The sequence below is a fragment of the Physeter macrocephalus genome, chromosome 12, assembly GCF_002837175.3.
Source record: "Physeter macrocephalus isolate SW-GA chromosome 12, ASM283717v5, whole genome shotgun sequence".
Taxonomy (NCBI): domain Eukaryota; kingdom Metazoa; phylum Chordata; class Mammalia; order Artiodactyla; family Physeteridae; genus Physeter; species Physeter macrocephalus.
In genome coordinates, this window is record NC_041225.1 from 87,715,763 (window position 1) to 87,722,302 (window position 6,540).

General features: G+C 41.5%; 1 pseudogene; it reads left to right on the plus strand.

The window, feature by feature from the left end:
* Positions 1–1,267, plus strand: LOC112067525 (heterogeneous nuclear ribonucleoprotein A1-like; annotated as a pseudogene).
* The last annotated feature ends 5,273 nt before the right edge of the window (positions 1,268–6,540 follow it).

The following is a 6,540-nucleotide window of genomic DNA, read 5'->3' on the forward strand; positions in this document are numbered from 1 at the left end:
ATGTCTAAGTCAGGGTCTCCCAAAGAGCCCGAACAGCTGCGGAAGCTCTTCATTGGAGGTTTGAGCTTTGAAACAACCGATGAGAGCCTGAGGAGCCATTGTGAGCAGTGGGGAGTGCTCACAGACTGTGTGGTGATGAGGGATCCAAGCACCAAGCGCTCCAGAGGCTTCAGGCTTGTCACATATGCCATTGCAGAGGAGGTGGATATGGCCGTGAATGCAAGGCCACACAAGGTGGATGGAAGAGTTGTGGAACCAAAGAGGGCCGTCTCAAGAGAAAGACCTGGTGCCCACTTAACTGTGAAAAAGATTTTTATTGGTGGCATTAAAGGAGACACTGAAGAACATCACCTAAGAAATTATTTTGAACAGTATGGGAAAATTGAAGTGATTGAAATCGTGACTGACCGAGGCAGTGGCAAAAAGAGAGGCTTTGCGGGCTTCCCTGGTGGCACAGTGGTTGAGAATCTGCCTGCCAATGCAGGGGACACGGGTTCGAGCCCTGGTCTGGGAAGATCCCACATGACGCGGAGCAACTGGGCCCGTGAGCCACAACTACTGAGCCTGCGCGTCTGGAGCCTGTGCTCCACAACAAGAGAGGCCGCGACAGTGAGAGGCCTGCGCACCTCAATGAAGAGTGGCCCCCACTCGCCGCAACTAGAGAAAGCCCTCGCACAGAAATGAAGACCCAATACAGCCAAAAATTAATTAATTAATTAATTAATTTAGGCAGAGGCAAAAAGAGAGGCTTTGCTTTCGTAACCTTTGATGACCATGACTCTGTAGACAAGATTGTCATTCAGAAATACCACACTGTGAATGGCCACAACTGTGAAGTAGGAAAGCCCTATCTAGGCAAGAGATGGCTAGTGCTTCATCCAGCCAAAGAGGTCGAAGTGGTTCTGGAAACTTTGGTGGTGGTCATGGGGGTGGTTTTGGTGGGAATGACAGCTTTGGTCATGGAGGAAACTTCAGTTGTCGAGATGCCTTTGGTGGCAGCCGCGGTGGTGGTGGCTATGGTGGCAGTGGGGATGGCTATAATGGATTCGGTAATGATGGAAGCCATTTTGGAAGCGGTGGAAGCTACAATGATTTTGGCAATTACAACAATCAATCTTCAAATTTTGGACCCGTGAAAGGAGGAAACTTTGGAGGCAGAAGTTCTGGCCCCTATGGCGGTGGAGGCCAATACTTTGCCAAACCACGAAACCAAGGTAGCTATGGTTCCAGCAGCAGCGGTAGCTATGGCAGTGGCAGAAGGTTTTGATTACTGCAGGAAACTTCAGTTGTCGAGATGCCTTTGGTGGCAGCCGCGGTGGTGGTGGCTATGGTGGCAGTGGGGATGGCTATAATGGATTCGGTAATGATGGAAGCCATTTTGGAAGCGGTGGAAGCTACAATGATTTTGGCAATTACAACAATCAATCTTCAAATTTTGGACCCGTGAAAGGAGGAAACTTTGGAGGCAGAAGTTCTGGCCCCTATGGCGGTGGAGGCCAATACTTTGCCAAACCACGAAACCAAGGTAGCTATGGTTCCAGCAGCAGCAGTAGCTATGGCAGTGGCAGAAGGTTTTGATTACTGCCAGGAAACAAAGCTTAGCAGGAGAGGAGAGCCAGAGAAGTGATAGGGAAGCTACAGGGTACAACAGATTTGTGAGCTCAGCCAAGCACAGTGGTGGCAGGGCCTAGCTGCTACAAAGAAGACATGTTTTAGACAATACACATGTGTATGGGCAAAAAAACCTCAAGGACTGTATTTGTGACTAATTGTATAACAGGTTATTTTTAGTTTCTGTTCTGTGGAGAGTGTAAAGCATTCCAACAAAGGGTTTTAATGTAGATTTTTTTCCACGAAACCAAGGTAGCTATGGTTCCAGCAGCAGCAGTAGCTATGGCAGTGGCAGAAGGTTTTGATTACTGCCAGGAAACAAAGCTTAGCAGGAGAGGAGAGCCAGAGAAGTGATAGGGAAGCTACAGGGTACAACAGATTTGTGAGCTCAGCCAAGCACAGTGGTGGCAGGGCCTAGCTGCTACAAAGAAGACATGTTTTAGACAATACACATGTGTATGGGCAAAAAAACCTCAAGGACTGTATTTGTGACTAATTGTATAACAGGTTATTTTTAGTTTCTGTTCTGTGGAGAGTGTAAAGCATTCCAACAAAGGGTTTTAATGTAGATTTTTTTTTTTTTTTTGCACCCATGCTTTTGATTGCTAAATGTAATAGTCTGATCATGATGCTGAATAAATGTGTCTTTTTAAAAAAATAAATAAATAACTTGACTAATTGATTCTAAAGTATATTCAGAAGAGTACATTTAGAGAGTAACAAATATTTTTTGAGTGCCTACTTGGTACCAGGCATGTGTTTTAAAGCTGCAATAATTAAAACAATGTAGGGTAGAGCCAGAAGTAGACAAATAGAGTCAGCAGGAACAGAATAGAAAGTCTGGAAATAGCCTTACATGTGCATAGGATTTAATCTATGATAAAGATGATATCTCAAATATGTAAGAAAAGGACAACTTTACTTCCCACTTGTAAAAAAAAAAGTCATAAACATTAAATACAAAGTTAGAATTCCAGCTCATAAAAAAAAATGTCAGGTAGATTAAAGATCTACACATTAAAAACCCCACTCAAGTAACAGAATAAAATATAGGAGTTAACTTTTATATTTGGGGTTCCATCTCAACTGCTCAGAGAATTTGAATAAACAGTTCACAAGGGAAATACAAAGGGCAGTTTAACATATGCAAAAAAGTTTAACCCACTGGTAGCTTAAAATTGTAAATTAATACAAAGTGATACCCAGTGTGGGGGGCAAAAGGATACCCTTGGGGTGAGTATAAACTGGCAAAGCCTTTTTAGAGACCAATTCAGCAATATCTATCAATAATTTAAAACAAGTTATCCCTATAATCTGGCAAGTCCATTTCAAGGAATTTACACTGTGGAAATCCTCACATAAATGTACAAAGAACATTGTAAAAGGATGTTCATTTCTGCTTTAAAACAGCAAACCACTTGGGATTGGAGCCTAAATATCCATTAATAGAGATGAAGTCACAGCATATCAGAGAAAAGGCCGTGAGCGCTGCAGGCTGTTGAGGAAAGGTGAGCTGTAGTCTCACTGGCCCTGTGCTGAGCAAAATGTCTGGCAGAGACTACTGGCCTGAGAGCCTGAGGGTCACTCAGACCTTCAGTCCCACCCAGGATGAGCTGTGGTCTCCAAGTGCTAGAGTTTCCTTATACTGCTAGACTTCAGCTTTGGTGACTAACTTCTCATTTATTTTTAGAAAAACACTTAAGCCCTAGGCCTTTTAGTTAGGCAAATTATAAAGATATATCCAACATCCTATTTTAAAATACAAAGGTTTAAAACAGTAAGAATTTCTGCATATTTTACATTGCCGAGGATGGAGGGGAAAAGCGTCTTTGTAAATGGTTCCCTTTCATTCATGTATTGATTCAACAAATGAGGGACAGACACAGCATCTCAAGAAACTGTCTTCACAGAGGGAGGAACTCTCATGACGGAACAGATATTAAATACTTAACCACAAAAATACAAAACTGAAAACTTCAGCACGCACTGGGAAGGGATGGCATAGGATATGGGAACCTGTATTATGGGGCTTATATGTAGGAGTCTGTAGTATAGGGAATATAGCTAGACTTCATTTCCTCAGGGAAGGTTTCCCTGAGGAAAGTGCCTTAGGTGAGACCCAAGAAAGGTGAGAAGCAGAAAGGAATCCCAGAACAGTCTGCATAAAAAAGAAAGGGCTTGTGCAAAGGCCCAAGGCAGGGAATTGCTGGGAACATTTATGGCATTAAGAAAAGGCTGGTGTGGCCTGAGTACAGAGTGGGATGGCAGGAGGGAAAGGCAGGAGCCTGTGGGCCACTTTAAGGATTTGGGATTTTCTACTAAGAGCAATGCAAAACTATTTGTGGATTAGGAAAATGTTGTGTGGTTTTTTTTTTTTTTTTTTTTTTTCGGAAAATGTTTATTTTCAACAAATATGATTCAGACCAGGCAGTCTCCAGAGTTTTGGGCAAGGGTGTGGGTATATACTGGTCAAAACAGTTACCCACAGGAAATTGGGAGGAGAGCCAGGAAGGCAGCCAGAAGTACTCCAGGGCGAATCTCCTCTTCAATATGGAGACCCTGAGGGGCCCCCACTGGCAGTGTCAAAGCACATTTGTGAGGCTGTTTTGTGAGGCTGTGCACAAGCTATAATCCAGACAGATGAATCCAGACATTGGGAGGTACACTGATGGTGTTCTTGGGTGGGGATAGGGTGCAGGAAATGGGTAAGTTTTGAGTAAGTTCTGCCATATTGATGGGGAATTGTGCTGCCTAATTTTCCAATTTAAAAAAAGTTCAGATTATAATATGAAATTTTAAAGTTTTTAGTGTTTGCAGCGATTTCAAAATTTATAAAACATAAATCAAATACATTTGAGGTTGGATATTTTATTAGTTGCCTGGAGCCATTACAATAAATTACCACAAACTTGGTGACTTAAAACAGCACAAATGTATTCCCTTGCTGTTCTAGGGTCCAGATATCTGCAATCAGTTTTACTGGTCTAAAATCAAGGCATACGCAGGACTGTGTTCCTTCTGGAGGCTCTAGGGGAGAATCTACTTCCTTGCATTTCAGAGCTTTTGGCGATGCCCGCATTCCTTAGCTCCTGACCCCTTCCTCCAGCTTCTTGTTTTCATCTTCACATCTCTTACTTCTGTAGTCAAATCACCCCCTGCTTCCTTCTTATAAGGGTATTTGTGATTACATGTAGGGCCCACATACATGGATAATCCAGAATAATCTTCCCATTTCAAGATCCTTAACTTAATCACATCTTCAGAGTCCCTTTTGCTATATCTATAAAATTATATTCACAAGTATCAGGGATTAGTATCTGAATATCTTTGGGGCCATTATTCAGCTTATCACAGATATATAGTTGAATATAGCCCTCAGATTTGAACCTATCTCAGATTTTCCCTCAGCTACAATAATAAAATGTCCCTAAATTATCCCAATACTCTGGTCCCTAAACCTATGATACTTTTTTTTTTAACAGCTTTACTGAGGTTCAATGTATATACTCTAAAATTCACCCATTGTAATTATATAAGTACATACATAATTCAGTTATGTTTAGTAGATTTACAGAGTTATGCAACTATTACAACAATCCAGACTTTTTGCAGTCAATCCCCACCCCTAAATCCAGCCCAGGCATCCACTAATCTACTTCTAGCTGTATAGATTTACCTTTTCTGTATACTTTGTGTTAATGGGATCATATCATATAGTCATTTGTGTCTAGCTTTCACTTAGTATAATGTTTTTGAGGTTCATCTCCGTCATAGTGTGTGTCAGTAATCAGTAGTTCCTCCTTTTTATCACTGAGTAGTGTTCCATTGCATGAATAAATCACATTATGTTTATCCATTAAGCTGTTAATGGACATTTGGACTATTTCCTAGTTTTGGCTATTGTGAGTATTGCTGCTACAAATATTCATGTACAATGCTTTGCGTGGACATATGTTTTCATTTGTAAGCTTATTTTTAATTTTTTAAGGAACTGCCAAACTGTTTTCCAAAGTGGCTGTACCACTTTACACTCCCGTCATGAATGTATGTGGAATCCAGTTTCTCCACGTCCTTGCCAACACTTGTATAGAATATCTTTTTCCCATTGAATTGCCTTGGAAACTTTGCCAAAACTAAATTGACCTTACGTGTGAGGGCTCATTCCTGGACTCTCAATTCTATTTCATTGGTCTATATGTCCATCTTAATGCCAGTACCATGTTGTGTTGATGACTGTAATTCTGTAGTAAGTTTTGTGTTTTTTTTAACATCTTTATGGGAGTATAATTGCTTTACAATGGTGTGTTAGTTTCTGCCTTACAACAAAGTGAATCAGTTATACATATACATATGTCCCCATATCTCTTCCCTCTTGCGTCTCCCTCCCTCCCGCCCTCCCTATCCCACGCCTCGAGGTGGTCACAAAGCACCGAGCTGCTCTCCCTGTGCTATGCAGCTGCTTCCCACTAGCTATCCACCCTACCTGTAGTAAGTTTTGAAATCAGAAATTGTGAGTCCACCAACTTTTTTTTTCAAGATTGTTTTGGCTATTCTAGATCTTTTGCATTTCCATATTAATTTTAGAATTAGCTTGTCAATTTCCGCAAAAAGCACAGCTGGGATTTTGATAGGGATTGCCTTGAATCTGTAGATCAATTGGGGCAGTGTAACCATCTTAACATTTTTTTTTTTTTTTTTTTTTTTCGGAAAATGTTTATTTTCAACAAATATGATTCAGACCAGGCAGTCTCCAGAGTTTTGGGCAAGGGTGTGGGTATATACTGGTCAAAACAGTTACCCACAGGAAATTGGGAGGAGAGCCAGGAAGGCAGCCAGAAGTACTCCAGGGCGAATCTCCTCTTCAATATGGAGACCCTGAGGGGCCCCCACAGGCAGTGTCAAAGCACATTTGTGAGGCTGTTTTGTGAG